Source organism: Rutidosis leptorrhynchoides, chromosome 3, assembly GCF_046630445.1.
Source record: "Rutidosis leptorrhynchoides isolate AG116_Rl617_1_P2 chromosome 3, CSIRO_AGI_Rlap_v1, whole genome shotgun sequence".
NCBI lineage: Eukaryota > Viridiplantae > Streptophyta > Magnoliopsida > Asterales > Asteraceae > Rutidosis > Rutidosis leptorrhynchoides.
In genome coordinates, this window is record NC_092335.1 from 246,597,507 (window position 1) to 246,623,496 (window position 25,990).

Genomic DNA, 25,990 nt, shown 5'->3' on the forward strand with positions numbered 1-25,990 from the left:
TTAATCTTTATATGTTTCCGACACGATAAGAAAAATCTGTAATGTTGAGTCTAGAAAGTTTGAAATCTATATTCGGATAATCAGTCACCCTTTGACCAAGCCTAACGATTCACGAACAACTATTTGTAAATATATATATATATATATATATATATATATATATATATATATATATATATATATATATATATATATATATATATATATATATATATATATATATATATGTATGTATGTATATAAATGTGTATAAAAATACTACTTGGAAATATATAAAAAGTATTTATATATAAATAGATTACATATAACATATATATTTTGTAATTTTGAAGTTATTTAGTAAGCAAAGGTAACACTCAATTTTCATTCGATTGATAGTAAACGAGTTAAAAATGGACTTACGTGATTTTAAAATAAATGGTGATCCAAAAATGAGTTTTATAAATTATAGGCTTTTATTTGCCACTGATAAACATCGAAGTATGAAATTTAGTCCGTAGATGATGACGGCTAATAATTTAACACTTTTAGATCCTAATCAATACTGTGTTTCTTTGAATTCGATTCCGTTGCATTTCACTTTCTTTCTTTCTATTACTATGCAACTAAACCCCACCTATAAAGTAATGTCTACTCAAATTCTGTGTTTGATTGATAAATAATATCAACACATTACTGTACTTGATTGCCATATTGATTGATATTGTAAATATCGATTTCATTCTATTACACGTTTCATCACCAGTTGAATTTAATATCTAATATCTATTTTATCTATTCTATCTACTCTATCTTTCCTTCTATCCTCTATATTCTATAAATACACATAAATATATGTAGGATCACACTCTTACACAAACCCATCACTACCACCTCTAATCTTCTTTCATTCTCTGCATAACCATCACAAATCGTCACCCATGGTGACCATCTTACAACCACCTTCGTTGGCACTCTACCATCACACCACACCCTCACCACTTTTATAAACCCATCCACCACCTTGAGACCTCTATTCGTGATATCATTTTCTTCCTCTTCTGTTTCATGTCCAAAAATGACAACATCGAATCATCTACACCACGTTTGCCACAGGTGCTTCAGTTATATTTTGCTGTCGAGCTCCAACTCTCACAACCACCATTTTCATCGAGCCAACATCAACCTTTTGACTACTTCTGTTGTCTTTAACTACAACCACACGCCAACCCTTAAGAGTTGATGCTACTATTCTGTCCCATTTCTTGTCAACCAAAGCTAACCCATTTGTGTAAAACCGAGACCAAGGACAACAAACACCAAACCATCACTATCACCACCCTACAATTATCACCACTTACCACCACTAAACACCACCATATACACCACAATCACGAACCCACTATGATCATCTTCATTAAACTATTATAACCACTAGATCAATATCAAACCATTTTGTTTCTGTTGCAACTCATAACACTTTCATCAACACCTGCAACCTACCTAAGCCGCCCTTATTTCTTTCCTCTATCTCTCTTAAACTAACAACCACTAAAAGCTTCTGTCCTTCTGTAGTTATAGCAATCGACACCCAATCATTCACCATTAAAATAAACCAGGCTACTGTCTGTTTCTGTTTGATTGTCGAGACCCAAAAGCACGCAACACCTTTCATCAAATTAACAATTGTTAATTGAATTAATTATGAATTGAATTGTGAACAAAGTAGCTATTACGTGCTTTCTATTGTGGCAGACAAGTGCTTTTGGAATTCACACGTCTAATTTTTTTTTATGAGTGGGACAAGATAAGGGGTATCCAATATGCATGCTTGTTTCCAAACCACAAAAATCATTTGGCCAGTCGAATTATTTAATATGTCAAAAGGAACCAAACTTTTCTTAAATTAATGGATTAGTTACGAGATGATAGTGATGGTGTTTAGGGTAATGGAAGATGACGTGAGGGAGGACTTCTAATTCAATCAGGGTTGTAACGTGTTATTTACCTTGTTCCCTTTTCCTGTTCGTAGATTCAGCGAAACCTAACCCCACTGAAAAACCCTTATTTTGTATAACCCTATTCGAAACCCAGCTTCTTTTCTTTTTCTAACATCAAGAACCCAACTGGACGGCTATTCGATTTTGTTTTGGGTTTGTTAGCGGGCTGAGAATTTATCTTGTGCGTTATGGACTTGATTATAGCCGGGCTATCTGATTTGGGCCGTGTTTCTGATTCTGCTATTGGGCCAAAAAGATGAGGAATATGAATAAGAATGATATTAAGGGATACCGTTGGTAATGATACAGACGATGATGATATGATAAGATGCCACGATAATGATAAAATTATGATGATGATCATGCACAGTGTTAGTATTATGATGTTAATGATGAGGCAACATGATAATGATTAGGATAATTAGAGTGATGAAGTAGAACATGTTTACAAGGGTATACGGGTTATAAAAATTTTGGAGGGTTTGTAAAACAGAAAAGGGGCGACAGCCCAATGGTTAGGAGTGTGTTTAGGTATACTTGTGGTCGTGGGTTCGAGTTTATCCATGGCCATTCTTTTTGAATCATTGTTAAAGGTAGATTTCTAATTATTATTATTATTATTATTATTATTATTATTATTATTATTATTATTATTATTATTATTATTATTATTATTATTATTATTATTATTATTATAAGTATTGGTATCATTATTTTTATAGTTATGATTATAAAAATTCATTATTATTAAAAATTAACTTTTTTTTTACTAAAAGTATTATTTGTTAAAGTTATTATTTTTATCATTATCATTAGAAGTATCTTTATTTTAAATTATCATTTTTATTACTATTATTATTATTATTATTATTAATTAGTATTACTATTTTCATAATATATAAACATTTTTCTACATATATTATAAATATCAATATAATTATATATGAAAGTATTAATTTTAATACATAATAGATAAAGATAAAACATTAATAAATATATATACAACTCTATTAAATCATAATAAATAATAATTAATAAGAATATATATTAACTTGTTCGATTACCATTATATGTGTTAATATATATATAAATGATATAGGTTCGTGAATCCAAGGCCAACCTTACACTTGTTCAATGATGTTATATGTATTTTTACTACAAAATACAGTATGGTGAGTATATAATCCCTTTTAAACTCTAATTATTTTGGGATGGGAATACATGCATTTTATGATTTACGTTATGGACACAAGTGATCAAAAATAAATTCTATGTTGAGTTGTACCATGGCATATTTCTTTATACTTGGTAGCTAGTATTTACATGAGAAATGTAAACGCGAATCCGGTTGATAGATCTATCGGGCCTGACAACCCCAACCGGGCTGGACGACCAGTTTTCAACGGTTGCACAGTACTTCGTTTCTGTATACTACACTTGGTACGGTGTAGCGATTATTTAAGAATATGCTGCGATGATTTAAATGTTAAGTATGGTTACCAAGTGCTCAACTACTTTTACATACACTTGCGAGTGTATTATGTTTAAATATATGAAATCTTGTGGTCCATAGTTATAACGCTGCTAGCATCAAACCTATATATCTCACCAACTTTATGTTGACGTTTTAAAGCATGTTATTCTCAGGTACGAATTAAGTCTTCCGCTGTGCATTTGCTCATGTTAAGGACAATACTTGGAGTCGATCATCGCAATGGAACCAAATGTTGATAACTTCGTCCGGATGGATTAGGACGGGTTGTTAAATAGTGATACTTGTAATATAATTAAAACATGAACTTTAATATTTAAACAATATTTAATCCGCCAAAATCAAAGATTAAGCACACCCATTTCAAATGTTCATACTAGTTACTCAAAACAATAAATCGAGCAAATAAATCATATATTCATGCTAGACACGAGCCATAGACACTAACTAATACCATTTCAAGTCAAAAACACGAATTTAAGAAATCTAGAGTTTTAGAAATTTTACCCAAACGACATGAAATTGGTACCAAAATGTAGAGGATGAAGAGAGGATCACGAAAATATAATTTGTTTTGATGTTTGCTCCTCCAATCGGATTTAGATGATGATTGTATGATGAAGATGAAATGGTGGATGTTGGAAGTAATACTTGAGATAAAAGGGAAAAAGAAATGAAAATGAAATGAATGGTGGAGATGGTGTTGACTAAGTCAACATCTAGTTTCCATTTTGCTCACTTGGCAACATTAGTCCCTCAAGTTTGTAGTCGGGTGCGAAAATTAACCTAACGAATATTTTAAAAACGCTAGAGCAAACGAGTGATATTATAATTAAATAACGGGGATATTATGAACGTTAGTCAACGGAAACCACGAATAAATAACGAAAAAAATATTATTTAAAAAAAAGGACAGTGTTAAAAATAGATTTAACGGAAAAACGCGGGATGTTACATTACCTACACCTTAAAAGAAGTTTTGTCCCGAAATTTAGTTGGAAGTAGTAGTTGTTATTTATTCCTCAAGATCTTACGTTGTAAATTCTACGGTTAAGTGAAGGTACTTCCTTGGGCATCTCAACGAACTTTGACAGTCGGGATTTTACATCATCTTAGAGTTTGGTTTCACGATTCATGGTTTCAATCGGTTTTCTCATGAAGTGGAGTTTTTCATCGAAAGTAAGCTCATCGAAAGGAATAACAAGTTCTTGTTTGGCAAGACACCTCTTTAAGTTTGATACACAGAATGTAGGATGAACGGAATTTGTTTGAGTCGGGAGTTCGAAACGGTAAGTAACGGTTCAAAATGCCCCAAGATTTTAAAGGATCAAAAATATATCGCGGATTTAGCTTTCTACGTTTCCGACACGGATTACACCTTTTCAAGGCGCGAATTTTATCGTTACACGGTTACCCACTTGGAATTCGAAAGGTTCACATCTAACATCGGCGTAGCTCTTTTGGCGACTACGAACCGTCTCGAGCCTTTCTTGGATTCGAACATTCTTAACGGGTATTTCAAGAATGAGTTTGGGTCCGGTGGCTTGCTTGTCACCTACTTTGGTTCAACAACTAAGAGTACGACAATTTCGGCTATATGGGTTTTCGAAAGGTGTGGCGTTAATACTCGGATGAAATTTATTGTATTAAGAGAATTCGGCTAAAGGTAAATACTTTTCCCCAGAAAATTTGAAATTGATAACACAAATTCGTATTATGGTTTCCGGGGTTTGAATCGTATGTTTGCTCGGTCCGTTGGGTTGTGGTTGATGTGTTGTACTCATGTTTAAACGTGGTCCCGAGGCTTTTTGTAAGGCACTCCAAAAATCTAGAAGTGAAACGAGAATCTCGATCCGAAACGAGGTACATTTCTCCAAGGTATATTCGAAAAAGTTTGTTAGGACTTGAAAACGTGTGTTGAAACAAGTTTCTGTTTCTCAAGAATTTCGCGCCGCAGAAGATTTATCGGTTTCCGAAAACGCTTGTTAGAGTAAGTTTCTTATCGGTTTCTGAAAACGTTCGTTAGGACTATTCACCCTCGAGGCGAATACTAGTATAACGTGAAGAGTCTCTCTCTCCATTTAGAATTTAGATAAAAGGTTTTCCTTATACGGAAGTACGAGTGTGATGCGAGAGTAGTTTCCACCTCGATGTGAGCATACCAAACATTTTGTAGTTCGTCGATAAAACTGTGCGAAAACGAGATAGTATACACGTGTAACATATGTTTGAAGTTGAAAGAATTTGTCATTCCTTCGGAAGCATAATATAGTTCAACAATAATCGAAGATGTGTCCCTGGTATGGTTGTTATCAATGTTCTTGGAGTTTGGGATGTCCAAACAAGAAGAATGAAGTCATGTACATGGCACATGGTGGTGATTAGGTTGATCGAGTCCAATCACCATCACGTGTCATTAGAACTTTGGTATGACTTACCATAATATAACCACGTTGATTGAGTGTCGTTATATTATGCTAACTCATACCTCCATTCTCACATCGCTCTAAAAATCAAGTTCATGTAATCGTGAAGATCTAAAATGAACAGAGTGTAATGACATATCTAACGTGACTCGTATTAATCGAAAGAATTAGTGCAATTCTGAAGATGCGTTTCCCGAGGGAAGTGTATAAATGATTGTTCACGTCAATGTGGTTCAAGTCAAACAATAACGTCTTTAGGTACGAAAAGAGTAACAAATTATGATAACGAGTAGTACGCAACCATAGTGATAAGTATTAATGACGATACTCACCTAGAGTAGTGATGGTAGTAACAAGAAGTGGTAGATAGTAAGGAACAACGGTGTAACACCGATAATAAGTTGAAACGGTGGCGAATAACAATCTGGGAGACAGAGTTTTCGAACAAGTGTGACTAATGAAGTCGTCGTCATCCTTACGCGTATGAATCTTGAATTTATGTGTGTTACCAGAAAGTGGCAGAGTGCGAGTTCGTATGATGAAAATTTGGTACCATTATGGAGTTCACCTAAGAAAGATTTAAGTATATATGCACAAGTAGTCAAGTAAGTGCTATGTATAGAAAATGTATGTCAGAATGCAATGGCTAACTATCCGGTTGTAGTCTAGATTCACTAACGCGTCCTAACGACTCTGTCAGACACACTAATGCATATCCTAGTTCCCTACAACCAACGCTCTGATACCATCTGTGGCGACCCGACAAAATCTTCATTGACGGCACCGTTAACTTAGGTCCCGTTGTGTGGTCATAGTCCCTATATGAGACGCGTTTGACCAAAATTATGTCGCATTCATTTGAAACGTACGAGACTTACAAAGTTTAGTTTACCAAACGGTTCGACAACAAGTTTAAGTTTACAAAAGTATAATGTATAAATGAAATAAACTTGCGACATAATATAAGTTGAAAATCACGGTTGCTATAACTAGCGTAAGTATGTAAACAAAAGTTTGAATCCAAAGGTGCTATCACTAGCGTATGTATGTATGTATGTTTGACCCCAAGCAAGAAATCAGAGTGTATGCATGTATGCTTGACTCCAAGCAAGTATGAGTGTACGCGGAAACATGTATCAAATAGCCAAGTATGAACCTGAGAAACATATAGAAAACTGTCAACGAAAAACGTTGGTAAAATCATAGGTGTTTGTAAACGTTGTATTTGAACCACAAGATTTAATATAAGATGATTATCAAAATCATTTGCATTCCAAAGTTGTTATTTGTATCGCGGGCACCCAATTATCAAACTTAACTGTTTTGTACCCTGTTACGTAGTGTTAGAACATACACTATACTCGAAAATATATTTCATCCGCTAACGGTAGCGACCATCCGAATGAGGCTCGTCAAGCCCATGTGATCACATAATATAAGTTCTCGTTTACACCCTGCAAGTGTAACTAATGATAATTGAATTGAGGCTTTTTGTTCAAACCCGCACGTGGAATGTTCGTTTTCGTACTTGTGTTCACAGTGTAAAAGTATGATACGTATATGTTTCTCATCCCATAGTTTAAAGCATAAAAGTTGTCGAAAGATGGGACTATGATCTCACCTCGAGTGCACGAGTATAAATGTACTTCACAAAGTAAACGTATGCATGAAAGTTTCTTAGCCTTGACCTAAACAAGTAAGTTGTATCAATTAACCGGTTACGACACAAGGTCGGGCGAAATGTGTTCAATTAGTCCTATGGCTCGTTACGACTCGATTATGTAGCATGTGAATCACGTTGTCAAGTTTCATGCAAGAATCAAGTATAAAATAAGATTAGAACGATTGCATAAGTGTTTTTTTAAGTTTAACTAAAGTCAAACTTGGTCAAAGTCAATGAAAAAGTCAACGGGGTCGGGTCGGGTCCCGAACTATTTTCCTGAGCTTAGAAGTCATGTATAAGCATGTTGGCCAAGTTTCATATCAATCGGGGGTGCATAGCATACTTAGAATTGAACGAAAATTGACATTTTTGGGCAGTCTGCCTCAGATGTGCCGTATCTAAGGCAGATGCGCCGCATCTGCATCTGTATCAGCCATTTCTGGGCAGTTTATCACTTAGGCGATTTCAACTTCAAACAACCATAACTTTTGACTCGTTAACATTCAAAACACGTATCTTATATCCTTGGAAAGGGAATTTAACAAGGAATACAACTAAATATATTTCATGAATCAAATCCATCATTAACAACAATGAAAACCTCATCAAATGATCCTTAAAGTTTAAAATCAAGGTTTCAAGTTCACAAAAAAACATTTCTTGACTCGGGAATCCAATTTACACATACGATACGCCGTTTTAAAGGTAATGAAACATACATGGTAACTAAACACTTATCAACAACATTAACAAGCATTCAAGGTATCAAAAGTTCGTTTTAAGTTTATCAAACCCTAACCAAAATTCACAAACTCATTAATCATGTTCTTGAAGTTTTCTTAATCAACTTATACATCAAAATGAAGCTAGTGATACTAGTAACACAATTAAAACATGAACTTTAATATTTAAACAATATTTAATCCTCCAAAATCAAAGATTAAGCACACCCATTTCAAATGTTCATACTAGTTACTCAAAACAACAAATCGAGCAAATAAATCATATATTCATGCTAGACACGAGCCATAAACACTAACTAACACCATTTCAAGTCAAAAACACGAATTTAAGAAATCTTGAGTTTTAGAAATGTTACCTAAACGACATGAAATTAGTACCAAAATGTAGAGGATGAAGAGAGGATCACGAAAATATAATTTGTTTTGATGTTTGCTCCTCCAATCGGATTTAGATGATGATTGTATGATGAAGATGAAATGGTGGATGTTGGAAGTAATACTTGAGATAAAAAGGAAAAAGAAATGAAAAAGAAATGAATGGTGGAGATGTTGTTGACTAAGTCAACATCTAGTTACCATTTTGCTCACTTGGCAACATTAGTCCCTCAAGTTTGTAGTCGCGTGCGGAAATTAACCGAACGAATATTTTAAAAACGCTAGAGCAAACGAGTGATGTTATAATTAAATAACAGGGATATTATGAATGTTAGTCAACGGAAACCACGAATAAATAACGAAAAAAATATTATTTAAAAAAAGGACAGTGTTAAAAATAGACTTAACGGAAAAACGCGGGATGTTACATTACCTACACCTTAAAAGAAATTTCGTCCCGAAATTTAGTTGGAAGTAGTAGTTGTTGTTTCTTCCTCAAGATCTTGAGTTGTAAATTCTACGGTTAAGTGAAGGTACTTCCTTGGGCATCTCAACGAACTTTGACAGTCGAGATTTTACATCATCTTAGAGTTTGGTTTCACGATTCATGGTTTCAATCGGTTTTCTCATGAAGTGGAGTTTTTCATCTATAGTAAGCTCATCGAAAGGAATAACAAGTTCTTGTTTGGCAAGACACCTCTTTAAGTTTGATACACAGAATGTAGGATGAACGGAATTTGTTTGAGTCGGGAGTTCGAAACGGTAAGTAACGGTTCAAAACGCCCCAAGATTTTAAAGGATCAAAAATATATCGCGGATTTAGCTTTCTACGTTTCCGACACGGATTACACCTTTTCAAGGCGCGACTTTTATCGTTACACGGTTACCCACTTGGAATTCGAAAGGTTCACGTCTAACATCGGCGTAGCTCTTTTGGCGACTACGAACCGTCTCGAGCCTTTCTTGGATTCGAACATTCTTAACGGGTATTTCATGAATGAGTTCGGGTCCGGTGGCTTGCTTGTCACCTACTTTGGTTCAACAACTAAGAATACGATAATTTCGGCTATATGGGTTTTCGAAAGGTGTGGCATTAATACTCAGATGAAATTTATTGTATTAAGAGAATTCGGCTAAAGGTAAATACTTTTCCCCAGAAAATTTGAAATTGATAACACAAATTCGTATTATGGTTTCCGGGGTTTGAATCGTATGTTTGCTCGGTCCGTCAGGTTGTGGTTGATGTGTTCTACTCATGTTTAAACGTGGTCCCGAGGCTTTTTGTAAGGCACTCCAAAAATCTAGAAGTGAAACGAGAATCTTGATCCGAAACGAGGTACATTTCTCCAAGGTATATTCGAAAAAGTTTTTTAGGACTTGAAAACGTGTGTTGGAACAAGTTTCTGTTTCTCAAGAATTTCGCGCCACGGAAGATTTATCGGTTTCCGAAAACGCTTGTTAGAGTAAGTTTCTTATCGGTTTCTGAAAACGTTCGTTAGGACTATTCACCCTCGAGGCGAATACTAGTATAACGTGAAGAGTCTCTCTCTCCATTTAGAATTTAGATAAAAGGTTTTCCTTATACGGAAGTACGAGTGTGATGCGAGAGTAGTTTCCACCTCGATGTTAGCATACCAAGCATTTTGTAGTTTGTCGATAAAACTGTGCGAAAACGAGATAGTATACACGTGTAACATATGTTTGAAGTTGAAAGAATTTGTCATTCCTTCAGAAGCATAATATGGTTCGACAATAATCGAAGATGTGTCCCTGGTATGGTTGTTATCAATGTTCTTGGAGTTTGGGATGTCCAAACAAGAAGAATGAAGTCATGTACATGGCACATGGTGGTGATTAGGTTGATCGAGTCCAATCACCATCACGTGTCATTAGAACTTTGGTATGACTTACCATAATATAACCACGTTGATCGAGTGTCGTTATATTATGCTAACTCATACCTCCATTCTCACATCGCTCTAAAAATCAAGTTCGTGTAATCGTGAAGATCTAAAATGAACAGAGTGTAATGACATCTCTAACGTGACTCGTATTAATCGAAAGAATTAGTGCAATTCTGAAAATGCGTTTCCCGAGGGAAGTGTATAAATGATTGTTCATGTCAATGCGGTTCAAGTCAAACAATATATGTTATTATATATAAAAAAAGAGTGCTTCAGCTACGGTCGCAGCAAAAAAAAATATAAATAATGATTTTAATTTCTAAAACTTTTTGGACAATTGTTACAACATGAAAAAGGTTTTAATTCAATCCTATAAACTATATCAATTCTCAATTTATCCAAAAACAAAACACAGAAATCAAATTTTCCCTATGAACAAAGTCTTTGACTTTTAAATAATTAACTTTGACTTAAAAATTGAAATTTGATAAGATAAATTGATCTATGAAACTTTACAGAAAGTTTATATAGATCAATCCTAACAACTTTGCATTAATAGAATTTGAAATTTGTTTTGAATTCGAACTTTGGCAAAATAAAATCGAGTACAGAGTATTACCTGCTTCTTTTCCAAATTTCTGTTTCAATTTGCTATATTAAAGGCTGTTAAGGTTAGTTGAGATTGATATTTGGTAGTGTAAGGTTGTAATGCATTATCTAACTACTGTCTTTGATCAATTATATGGAGAGATTGGGTCGACGACTATCAATCAGGAATAGAAAAAAAAATGTATAAAAATAAAATTGAGTATGTTCCTTCAACAGAAAATTGTTTGTTAGTGGAATGGTTTGGAATCAATCGAACCAGATATCAGACAGAAAGCAAGAATTACCTATTTGTTTGAAAATGATTGAAACTGATACATACCTAATATGTATTTACATTTATATACACCGTATTTATATATTCATTTATCTGTATTATTTATATGTATGTATCTGTAATTGTAAATGTATATGTATCAGCGTATATATCTGTGTACATTTCGATATCTGTAATTCTGTATGTATATATCTATATATTTTATAAAATTTCAATATTTAATAACCATAACTATAATAATAATACACTTAGTATTATAAATAATAATAATGTTATAATAGTAATAGTAATAATAATATTATTATTAATACTGATAATAATAACTATAAAATTTATAACACTAATATTACTATTAATAATGATATTATTTATAATATTACTAATAACACTTATATAAATAAGACTTATGTTTCTATTCTAATGGTAATTATAATACTAATCATAATAATAATTACATTCATAATAGTAAATAATAATAATAATAACATTAACATAACAATTTACATGTATTTACTTCCATTTATATAATCTTCTTAATAGATTTTAATATTACTATTTATTTTGATGAAAGTAATAATACATTATTAATATAATATTTATGGTTTAACTTGTAGTTACATTTAATATTACAATCTATTAGTTATGTAATATTTAATAGTTATATCTATAATGACATATATTTAGTATTTAATATCTATACATCACAATATATATATACAATAATAATAATAATTATAATCTATTTAATAATATAATTGATAATGTTACTCAATAATAATAATACTAATAATGATATTATAATAATTACAATCAGCATGTAATTAAATTTACTATTTATTATAATACCTTTTACTATATAATTTTATTGAATCCTTATTATTTATTAATTATATATATATATATATATATATATATATATATATATATATATATATATATATATATATATTACAATATTACATATGTATAGACTTCATATATATTTACATATTTATTTATACACCGGTGTTCGTGAATCATCGGGAATAGTCAAAGGTATAAATGATTCTATGTAAATTGTTCAAAAGTTTTGAGACTCAACATTATAAACTTTGTTTTTCGTGTCGAAATCATATTAATATTAAGTTTTAATTTGGTCAGAAATTCCCGAGTCGTCACACTAACAGCTGTAAAGTTTATCATCAATTATTATCTAATTACTTTATAAAAAGGAAACCAAAACATTCCATTTTTATTTTTCCATTTGGTCGACTAACAAAAAAAAAACAAGAAATGTCTAGTATATTTTTAAGTAGCTGGAGGTTATAAATTCTTGTGCGGTTCGGTCCTAGTGCAACCAAAAACACAAAAAATATATATATATATCACGCATGGTGTCTGGTTCACGAAAGAAAACTGACAAATAAAATCTTGGGTTTTGATGGTAGTGATGCAGCTGTTTTCGTAGGAAGTTAAAAAGGAGTGGAAGAAAGTAACTAAGATCAAACATAGGTGGCTATTTATTATGGTTGTCGATGATGAGTGAAAATAGAAAACAGTGACAGTAAACGTGTTGGGTTTGTTCACGATAGCAAGGAAAGCGTTGTAGGTTTTTGAGTTTGTCTATGGTGATAAAAATAGTGGTGATGTGGGTTTTTCGATGGTGTTTGGTTATTAAGTTTATGGATTTTGACCTAGAGAATCAACAAGTAATCTATGATGTTAAAACCGAATAGAACATAAAATTAGTAGCAAAACAAGGAAACAAGTTTGTGTATGTGTGTTCATGAGTTTCATTGTGGTAGAGATGGTTGGGATGGTGATAAAGCTCGATGGAAGTTGGTTGGTGTTCTTGTTGGCACACAAACAAAACAGAGATAGAATGGTGGTTGATAGTCGATCATAGTAGCAATGGCAACATCATGGTGTTCGGGTTTGGGATCTAATTGATGATAATGGTTGTGGAGTTTGCCGTATGGTGACGGATGTGTGTTGGGTTTTAAAGAGAGAAGTAAAGAGTAGTAGTTAAAGAGTTGAAAGTTAGTGAGCTCAGTGTATGCATATGTGTCTTGTATATAATAAGACAGATATATATGAAAAAATAGCACAGTAATATCAATTTCAAAATTCAATTCACGGGTGTTGTCTTTTTATTATGAGATTGTGACACCAAACAGAATTTAACATTTATCAATCCTTTAACTTTTTCAAATAATAATTAAAATATATTTTAAGATATAAACATGTGATATAATAGCCGTCGCCTTTCCCGGACTGAATTTCGTACTCCGTTGTTAATCAATCACGGATAAAAGTACACAGAAAAATCCCAAATTTTTAGAGTAAATATATTTAATTATTCTGGTCATTATGGTATAAAATTGGTCATTAAATTATTAAATAAAAATTACATCAACTGTCCTTCTCAATTCTGGGTAAAATATAAAAAGTGTTAAAATTTAATAACTAGATCTTAAATACATTTTTAGTAAGCCTAAAATTTATAGAACTCATTTTAGGATCACCGTTTATTTTAAAATTATATAAGTTAGAATTTAACTTGCTTAATATCGATCGACTGACAAACGAGTGCTATTATCGTTTACTAAATAAATTCGAAACCATATAAATATACATTCAATATACCTTACATATATATAGATTTATTTTAATATCATATTTTATTTTATTTACATAATTAATTAACTCATATAATATTTTAATTTATAATAATTAATATATATATATATATATATCTTTATTTACACACAATGGTTCGTGAATCGTCGGGAATAGTCAAAGGGTAATTGATTACACGAAAGTAGTTCAAAAATTTTGAGATTCAACTTTACAGACTTTGCTTATCGTGTCGAAATAATATAAAAATTTAGTTTAAATTTGGTCGAAAATCTCCGGGTCGTCACAGTACCTACCCGTTAAAGAAATTTCGTCCTGAAATTTGATTGGGATGGTCATGGTTGACAATAAGTATGTTTTCGTGACTCATACCAGCTGAAAATTAGAGCTTTATCATCATAGAGTAATATGGATAAAACAATTCGATTATTTGAAGTGTACAAGTGAAGCTATGACAAAAGATTGAGATAGAGATTTAACTCTTGACGTAGTCACGATTGATTTCCGGAATTCAAGGGATTTAGAGAAAATCTTCGTAACAAGATTTGGTTCTTCGATAATTAAGGAAATTAGGATCTTTTTAACTAAAAGCGATCACCTGTCTCGATTGCTTTGTCTGATATTTCACTATAAATCCATCCCTTTATTTCCTTGTTTCCACACTCTCATTTCTATTTCGGAGTTTCATTCTTTTATTTTCTCTTTTTGCCATTAAGCACAACAAGTAATGATTCAGAATTCGTAGGTATGAAGTTTCGAATGAACATGACTAATGTTTTAAGAGAGAAATTGTAATAGCACGATCTTGGTTGGTTAAATTACCGGGATTCAGGAGAAAAGATAAAACTATCAAGAAATTGTGTTCTTGATATGTTTATATATTAGATAGAATGTAAGAGTCGTGTAACATAGCACATGATGACGCTATGATCTGTGGATCATCACGTTCCATTTAGAAACTCAGCATGACTTACTCTAATATAATCACGTTGATCAAGTGTCATTATATTATACTAACTCATGCTTCAGTTCCCAACACTACTTCAAAAACACTCATTATTTAAATTCGAACTTTTCAGAATTTAGAAACTAATTTAGTTTCCTTTCTGATGTAATACTGATAGCGTGAAGAGACAAATGATTTCAAATAAGAATAGTTAGGAAGATATCCTCAGAAATATCGAGGATATTTATAATGAAAGATGCGATGATATCTTAGAATTCCTAATATTGATGGATGATGAATAAGATTTATCCGTAAAGGTTTAGAGTCAGGGGTAATGTATTTGCTAAAGACTTCAGCAGACACTGAATCATTTGGATTCTTTGAAGGCAGGTTTAGTCTTTGTGATTTGTCCACAGCCTTCTTCATGGTTTGCTAAATCCGTTTTCCAGTTTCAAACTTTTTTCTGAGCTTTGCCAACACACTATTCTTTATCATTAAACTTTCGACGATTAAGGTCATTTACGGTTGTCTCCAGTTTCTGATGCTTCATTCAGCTTTTTCAACATTCCGAGTATTAATTCGCAGACTAGGTGCTTTTTAGAATTTCAGAATGGAAGGTCATAATTCGAAGAGATAAAGGTTATATGTATACATATAACTGTTGATGTAGAAACGCTGCGAGATTCAAAATACTGATTGCTAATTTTCAGTAATTGGTATGGAAATTCTCGTTACATGATGCGAATGAGTATATGAATAGGTTTTAATGAACAAATATAATGGTTCTTCGGAGAGACTTAAACCAATGAGTAATGAAGTTGCTGGTAAATTTACTGCTAATGTGGTGAAATATAAACGGTTCTCTGGTAACGATGATGAAAGGCAAACTTATATATTAAGGTTATAATAAGGCTAATCCGAATGAAAAGTCGAAATTGATTTGCTGAAGCTGTGACAAAATTGGCTACTTTAGAAAGGGATTGCAAAGTTATTTTCAGTAATAACAACGCCAAAGGATCATAAATTCGTTTTAAACTTCTACTTAGGTTTTAAGAGTTTTCAGATACATACTATATGCATCAATCTTTTCTCCCGTAGATGAAGTGCGGTTGGTTCATCCTCTCGATTGAGGTGTTTTCAAGAACCATGAAAGGTTTGAATGCAGATTGTAATCGTCAAGATACAAATGAGGTTTAAGATGAAATCAAGTGGAAAACTTGAAGAATTGTTTAGCTTCATATGTTATAATCAATATTTTAATCCATTTTAATTGTCCAATGTTGGTAGTCCTCAGTTGATAGTCCACAGTTAGCAATTCAATAATTCATATATAATTTAATATATAATATTTGAATTAATAAATACGTATCGTGACCCGTGTACATGTCTCAGACTCGATAACAACTCAAATTATATATATTATTGTAGAATCAACCTCAACCCTGTATAGCTAACTCGATCATTACTACATATAGAGTGTCTATGGTTATTATAAATAATATATATAGATGCATCGATATGATATGTCAAAACCTTGTATACGTGTCCCGATATTTAAAGTGCGTAAAATAATTAACAGAAATTAAATGACGATAAATAAAATTGCGATAATTAAATTGCGATAAATAAACTGCGATAAATAAAATGTAATCAGTTAGCTAGGAACAGTTAGCTAGGATTTTGTTAGCGTGGATTCTTAACAAAATTTTCTCAAGGTTAATTTGTTTGTTTCTAACAAATTTTATTTTTGTCCAATGTTTTCTTCATTATGCCACTTGTTGAATTCTGATAGATCAAAATTCAAATATGAAATTGAATGAAAAAGGTTATTCTGCGGTGAACGAATACGTATATCGGTGGTTGTAAATAGGATAGTAAATGACTGTTGAATTAGATTTGAAAGAATGTACAGTGTACTTATTAATGTGAAATTTAAATATTTCTCGGGTATTACCTACCCGTTAAAATATTTTCACTATTAACAGTTTGTATGAAAGAATTTTTAATTACAATCTTTATGAAAAAATATATATACCTATATATTTTCTTCAGATGTAATCATGGATTTAATGAGTCAATATGATATTAAACTCATTTGATTTACCGTTAGAATAAGAATATATAATCTCTAAAACATTAGAGATTACATAATCGCTATGTCGAACGAAGATAAATGATGTAGAACGTCATGTAGAATGATTATTATACTCGAGGTACAGAATGAGATGTCGAAGCTGGTGACGCGGATGTTGTTGTTGGTGGTACTAGTGCTGTTGGTGCTGAGGCTGGTGATATTACTGGTGTTGGTGATACTGCTGGTGCTTGCAAATTGTGTACCATGCTCTCTGAAGTTAACACTCGAGCTCGAAGTTCTTTAACTTCTTCTACTAACCCTGGTTGGTTATCAGTGTGAGGTAGAGGTCGGATATCTTCTCTAGTTCCGTTAATGGTAGCCTCAAGACAAAAAATTCTTGCAAAAAGGGTATAAATGGTGTTGCGAACAGGTTCGCCGGTGAGCGGGTCGAGTACTCCAAGGTTAGGTGGTAGATTCGGTTCATGATATGGAGTACCTTTTTCCCTTCTCCATAGGGTGAGATGTCGCGAACCCACCCCCATTTTATCCAGTAATCACGGTAGTTGATTGGTTGGTGTGCTCCTGTCACGCTGTCTTCGGAGTCAGAGGAACGTGGTCGATTCATAGAGGCCATCTTACGCGATCACAGAAAAGATTTTTTTTTTGTATGAAGAGTTTAGTGACAGCAATTGATAGTTGGATGTATTCTCAATGCATAATATGCATAGATATATATAGTACCAGGATCCCTTAAATTACGGAGAAATTTACGAGAGATATCAGGCAAGGTCTACAGTAACAGATACGATACGCTAAGATATGAATTGTCAGATACGCTAAGATATGAATTTTGTCTATACACTATTCATGCAGTCAATGCAGTAAGATGTGTCTAGACTAAGAATGATAAGTAGGTAATTTCCTAAGGATGATAAGCAGATAATTTCCGACTAGAAATGATAAGCAAAAATTTTAACATGCAGACACGGTCGAAATCCAGACTCATTAATGCATCCTAACAACTACTAGTTAGACACACTAATGCAAGACCTGGTTCGCTAAGACCACCGCTCTGATACCAACTATAACGACCCGTCCTAATCCATCTGGACGAATACATTATATTTGGTTACATCGCGAGGTACTTGACCTCTATATGATACATTTTACAAACATTGCATTCGTTTTTAAAAGACAAACTTTCATTACATTGAAAGTTGACGACATGCATACCATTTCATAATATATCCAACTATAATTGACTTAGTATTAATCTTGATGAACTCAACGACTCGAATGCAACTTCTTTTGAAATGTCATAAATGACTCCAAGTAATATCTCTAAAATGAGCAAATGCACAGCGGAAGATTTCTTTCATACCTGAGAATAAACATGCTTTAATGTGTCAACTAAAAGGTTGGTGAGTTCATTAGTTGTTCATAATCAATCATTTTTCAATAATATAATAGACCACAAGATACTCATAATTAGAAAACAATCTGTGCAGGTCTATTCCTGCTGTAAAATCATTCATATGAAGAACACCGTAACCTTTCAAACAACTTACCAACGGTAGCTAATGCGTAGTACAATGATAAAATCATCTCACCGTGGTAGTTAATACAATATAAATCATACAACGGGGGCTAATGCGTACGCAATGCAAAATCATCCCTCCGAGGGTAGCTGAAACGGGGGCTAATGCATACGCAATGCAAAATCATTCCTCCGTTACCAACTACAAAGTCGACTATAATAAAATACAATACACCGGGTGCTAGTGCGTGCGTGCAATGCAAAATCATCCCGCTGATGGTAGTTAAAACGGGAGCTAATGCATACGTAATGCAAAATCATCTCTCCGTTAACTACTAAATCGAACCTCTGAATCCAAATAATTCTATCAAAGAATGTAGTTTTGAATATTTGTGTCTATTTCGTCAATCATTTATAAAAGCAGTTCATGTATTCTCAGTTCAAAAATATATCTCAAAAGCATTTAGGAAACAGTTATAAAAAACAGCGCATGTATTCTCAGTCCCAAAAATGTAAAGAGTGAAAGGGAATCAAATGAACTCACTTTACTGTATTTTATAGTAAAAATACATATGACGAAACAGAACAATGCAGGGTTGGCCTCGGATTCACGAACCTATATCACTTGTATATATATTAAAACATATACTCGTAATCGAATAAATCTATTTATTATTAGTAATGTATTTGTTATATTAGTAATTTATAAGTTTCATTATTTATTTATATATTTTCATTTTATATATATAGAAATATTAATATAGTTAAGTTATGTAATTTAAATATATTTTTTGTAAATAAAATCTTTATTTTTATACTTATAACCTTAGTAACATCATTAAAACTTTTATTTTCATAATCAATATTATTTTAATAGTAATGATATAGATAATACTTGATAATATTAATAATAATAGTTTTAATGAAATCATAATAATAATTTTTTTTTTGTAAAAATGATAATAATGATATTAATTTTTAATAATTACAATACTACTAATGATAATCATACTAATAATAATAATAATAATGATAATAATATTAGTAATAATAACTATAATAATAATAATCCTAATTGTAATTATAATTATGATAATAATAATCATTTGTAACTAATACATTTATTAATAATAATACTAGTAACTATAATACAAGTAATAATAACAATATCTAATAATAATAATAATAATAATAATAATAATAATAATAGTAATAGTAATAGTAATAATAATAGAAATGAAAATAAGAGGTTATACCCTTTGAAAAGCTTATATAAAAAGATTACCCAAGACCGGACTCGAACCCGTGACCTCTTGCTTCACAAATACACATCCAAACCACTTCTCTATTTTTTAGTTTCTTTAATAACCCTCCCATTAAACCATTTTAACCCTTAGTATTCTGCTTCTTTCTTCATCTTCTTATAAAACCCAAAATTTTCCATCGTCCATGTCATATCCTATCTCATTTACATCATAACACATAAAATCACAATCTTATGTATCATTATCATGGAATTATTTCACCCCATCATCTTAATCTAATTCAACATCATCGTCTCAATTCGTTTCAAGAAAACATGAATTGGGTCTCGTTTCATTTATCCCAACAGTCTAACCAACACTGGTTCACGACCCAATTAATAAAAATAAAAACTTGCGGCCCAACTTCATGGTTAATGGCCTGCGGCCCAAAAGAAAGTTTAAAAAAAATAAAACGGCTTTTATGTATCTATCGATTGGCTTTAGAAGTGGACTAACAGCTGTAAAGTTCATCATCAATTATTATCTAATTACTTTATAAAAAGGAAACTAAAACATTCCATTTCTGTTTTCCACTTTGGTCGACTAACAAAAAAAAAAAGAAAAAAAAAAAGAAATGTCTAGTATATTTTTAAGTAGCTGGAGGTTATAAATTCTTGTGGGGTTCGGTCCTAGTGCAACCAAAAACACAAAAAAAAAATATATATATATATCACGCATGGTGCCTGGTTCACGAAAGAAAACTGATAAATAAAAGCTTGGGTTTTGATGGTAGTGATGAAGCTGTTTTCGTAGGAAGTTAAAAAGGAGTGGAAGAAAGTAACTAAGATCAAACATAGGTGGCTGTTTATTATGGTTGTCGATGATGAGTGAAAACAGAAAACAGTGACAGTAAACGTGTTGGGTTTGTTCAAGATAGCAAGGAAAGCGTTTTAGGTTTTTGAGTTTGTCTATGGTGATAAAAATAGTGGTGATGTGGGTTTTTTGATGGTGTTTGGTTATTAAGTTTACGGATTTCGACCTAGAGAATCAACAAGTAATCTATGATGTTAAAATTGAATAGAACATAAAACTAGTAGCAAAACAAGGAAACAAGTTTGTGTATGTGTGTTCATGAGTTTCATTGTGGTAGAGATGGTTGGGATGGTGATAAAGCTCGATGGTAGTTGGTTGGTGTTCTTATTAGCACACAAACAAAACAGAGATAGAATAGTGGTTGATAGTCGATCATAGTAGCAATGGCAACATCATGGTGTTCGGGTTTGGGATCTAATTGATGATAATGGTTGTGGAGTTTGCCGTATGGTGACGGATGTGTGTTGGGTTCCAAAGAGAGAATTAAAGAGGAGTAGTAGTTAAAGAGTTGAAAGTTAGTGAGTTCAGTGTATGCATATGTGTCTTGTATATAATAAGATAGATATAAAAAAAAATAGCACAGTAATATCAATTTCAAAATTCAATTCACGGGTGTTGTCTTTTTATTATGAGATTGTGACACCAAACAGAATTTAACATTTATCAATCCTTTAACTTTTTCAAATAATAAATAAAATATATTTTAAGATATAAATGTGTGATATAATAGCCATCGCCTTTCGCGGACTGAATTTTGGACTCCGTTGTTAATCAATGACGGATAAAAGTACACAGAAAAATCCCAAATTTTTAGAGTAAATATATTTAATTATTCTGGTCATTATGTTATAAAATTGGTCATTAAATTATTAAATAAAAATTACATCAACTGTCCCTCTCAATTCTGGGTAAAATATAAAAAGTGTTAAAATTTAATAACTATATCTTAAATACATTTTTAGTAAGTCTAAAATTTATAGAACTCATTTTAGGATCACCGTTTATTTTAAAATTATATAAGTTTGAATTTAACTTGCTTAATATCGATCGACTGACAAACGAGTGCTATTATCGTTTACTAAATAAATTCGAAACCATATAAATATACATTCAATATACCTTACATCTATATAGATTTATTTTAATATCATATTTTATTTTATTTACATAATTAATTAACTCATATAATATTTTAATTTATAATAATTAATATATATATATATATATATATATATATATATATATATATATATATATATATATATATATATATATATATATATTTATTTATTTATTTATTTATTTATTTACACACAATGGTTCGTGAATCATCGGGAATAGTCAAAGGGTAATTGATTACATGAAAGTAGTACAAAAATTTCGAGATTCAACTTTACAGACTTTGCTTATCATGTCGAAATCATATAAAGATTTAGTTTAAATTTGGTCGGAAATCTCCGGGTCGTCACATTTCCTGTTACAATATTTCTGTTTTTCTATCGAAGACACCCAAGCCAAACACCCTATTTATGCTACTGCAGCTGCTACTAAACGATTTCTGTTGGGAATTAAAACGCGAAGATGATGAAGCGTGATGATGAATGAAGATAGATGATGATGATAACGATACATGGATTGTGTATGATTCTGTGTTATGAAGGAATAAAGATGATAAACGATACCGTAAATATGAAACCCATTTGTCTCTATTATCATTCGAATTTTATTTTGGTTGCAAACAATACTTGATCAAGCTTTTCGAACCAAAACCCAAACAACCATCTTCACAAACGCATCATTATTATCAACCGAAACCCACTCCAACACCACCCTCAATCACCTTCACCAACCGTAACCTTCCCTCTTGATTTCCTGTTTTCGTAAAACCCACTTCAACTAAGAAACATCATCTAACACCTAAACCCACCACCACTTTCGTGTAACTTCAAAACCCACCATCTTCGTGAAATCACAACCCATTTGTTTTGTATTTGTTCTACTACAAATCGAAGCTAAACAGGACTTATATAAGCGATTACTGCTGTGATAATATGTTCCTGTTTCTATTGAATAATGAGAAAGATGATGGTTCATTTAAGTATATAAATAATGATATACAGTAAAGTGACAATGAAAGATGATGTATAAAGTTGATGACTGCAGTTCGATGGAATCCAGCTGGTTACTATCTAACCGAATTTTTTTAGATGCTTTATCTTTCTTTTGGGCCGGAACACTCACCCATCGAATTAACATGGCCAAATAATTTGATAGTTGGGCTTAGTATATGGACTGCAATATAGTTAAATGTTGGGCTCTATGTGGCCGTGAATATGGGCTGGTACTTCTGTGTCTCGTACGTGATGACTAGGATGATGGTTATGTATGACAATTATAATGATGCTCGTAAATGAAGGGAAATGATGATGATTAAATGGTGACGAGTATGATTAGGATATGATTACGATAATAATAGGAATACAATGAAATTTAGGATGATGATGATCTTATAATCATGGTTAATGATGATGTAAAATGATGATGCACGAATGATGATGATGCCATGATGATAGTATAAGATGATGATGAGGAAACCTCGAGATGATGAATCGATGCCTGATGATTACGGTTATGATTAAGATGATGATGCTTGGGTTGTTGTTTGATCGAGCACACAAAACGTTTAGTTTAAAGGTTTTTATTAAGACAACATGTATTACGAGTAAAAGAGTTTTAGGTGCTAATTAAAACAGAAAGTAAGCAACAGAGGAACGGTTAAGGATGTTATCGGGTTAGCGGTACGTCGCGGGTTCAAACCCGGACTTGGGCATTTTTTTAAGGACTATTTCTTTGGGGTAGTTTACTTATTACTCATTATTTTTATTATTATTATTATTATTATTATTATTATTATTATTATTATTATTATTATTATTATTATTATTATTATTATTATTATTATTATTATTATTATTATTATTATCATATCAAAATTATTATTATTATTATTAATATTACAAAAATAAACTGACTAATGTCATTACCAAAAATTATTATTATGTATCATTATTAAATTTAAAGTATTAGTATTATTATTATTATTTTAGTATTATCATAATTATTATTTTAACAAATAAAAGATATTCATATAAAAATATAGTTATTACATATATCAAAAGTATATTTAATTTACTATTTTAATTTAAAATAACATATATAGTTATATATAACATTTGAAATAATAAATACATTACTATTTTAAATAAGTAATATATTATATAATTAATATATATAAACTGAGTTAAATACCATTATATGTTCATTATATGTGTTAATATATATATAACTGATATAGGTTCGTAAATTCGAGGCCAACCTTGCATTGTTCAGTTTCGTCGTATGCATATTTTTACTACAAAATATCGTATTGTGAGTTTCATTTTCTCCCTTTTTAAATGCTTTTGTAATATATATTTTGGGACTGAGAATACATGCGCTTTTATAAATGTTTGACGAATAGACACAAGTAATTAGAAACTACATTCTACGATTGAATTGTTATACCGGATATCACCCATTTGAGCTAGGTAACCTAAGAATTGGTGTTTATTATAATTGCCACCAATTGACGTGAATCCTAAAGATAGATCTATGGGCCTTGACAAGCCCCAGTCAGAGAATTTGAACTGCTTTAGTACTTCGAAGTTTTTATGTTTGGGGATATTCTAGATGCATTTTGTTAATGTCGGTTACCAGGGTTCAATTCGTATGAATGATTTTTACAGCAGTGAGCAGACCTGCACAGATTGTTTTCAAAAATATGAAAATCTCGTAGTCTATAAAAATGATAGATATGATTGATTATGATAAACTAATGAACTCACCAACCTTTTGGTTGACACTTGAAAGCATGTTTATTCTCAGGTATGAAAGAAATCTTCCGTTGTGCATTTTCTCATTTTAGAGATATTACTTGGAGTCATTCATGACATATTTCAAAAGACGTTACATTCGAGTCGTTGAGTTTATCAAGATTATTACTAAGTCAATTATAGTTGGATATATTATGAAATGGTATGCATGTCGTCAACTTTCGATGTAATGAAAGTTTGTCTTTTAAAAAACGAATGCAATGTTTGTAAAATGTATCATATAGAGGTCAAGTACCTCGCGATGTAACCAAATGTAATGTATTCGTCCAGATGGATTAGGACGGGTCGTCTCAATTAATACTCTGGTAACATAAAAATGTAGTGAGTATTATAAATATGAAATCATGTTTGTGACATATCAGTTTGCTGGTCCCCTTCATACTCTGATGTAATTGGATTATCGTGAAAGGGGGTATCATGTTGTTTGAGTTTTTTACTTTGAGATGATGGCGGCATTTGATACGGTCGTTTGGTGGAACTCGGTTTCAATGAGGGAGATTTAGATATTTGATCAACAATTGGAATTGCTTGCTTCTCTTGTTTGGTTCCTTTTTCGGAAGATGCAGCTGACTTGGATTCCAGGCTTGTTAATAGCCTATTAATTAGTGCCTTTGGGTTAGCCTTGCTATCCACTTCATCAATCTTCATTTTCAATTGGAAAAGAGTTGCAAGTAATGTGTAAAGTTGTAAAGGTTGATTGAAAAAATTGAGTAATTGCGTAGTATCTCAGAGAATCTGAAATGTCCCGTTCATATTGATTATAAACGTTCCATATTAATTGATTTCGTTGCGAGATTTTGACCTCTATATGAGACTTTTTTCAAAGACTGCATTCATTTTTAAAACAACCATAACCTTTATTTTATCAATAAAGATTTTAAAAACATTACGTACATTATCAAATAATGATAATCTAAAATATACTGTTTACACACGACCATTACATAATAGTTTACAATAGAAATATATTACATCGACATATGTTTCTTGAATGCAGTTTTTACACAATATCATACAAACATGGACTCCAAATCTTGTCCTTATTTTAGTATGCAACAGCGGAAGCTCTTAGTATTCACCTGAGAATAAACATGCTTTAAACGTCAACAAAAATGTTGGTGAGCTATAGGTTTAACCTATATATATCAAATCGTAACAATAGACCACAAGATTTCATATTTCAATACACATCCCATACATAGAGATAAAAATCATTCATATGGTGAACACCTGATAACCGACATTAACAAGATGCATATATAAGAATATCCCCATCATTCCGGAACATCCTTCGGATATGATA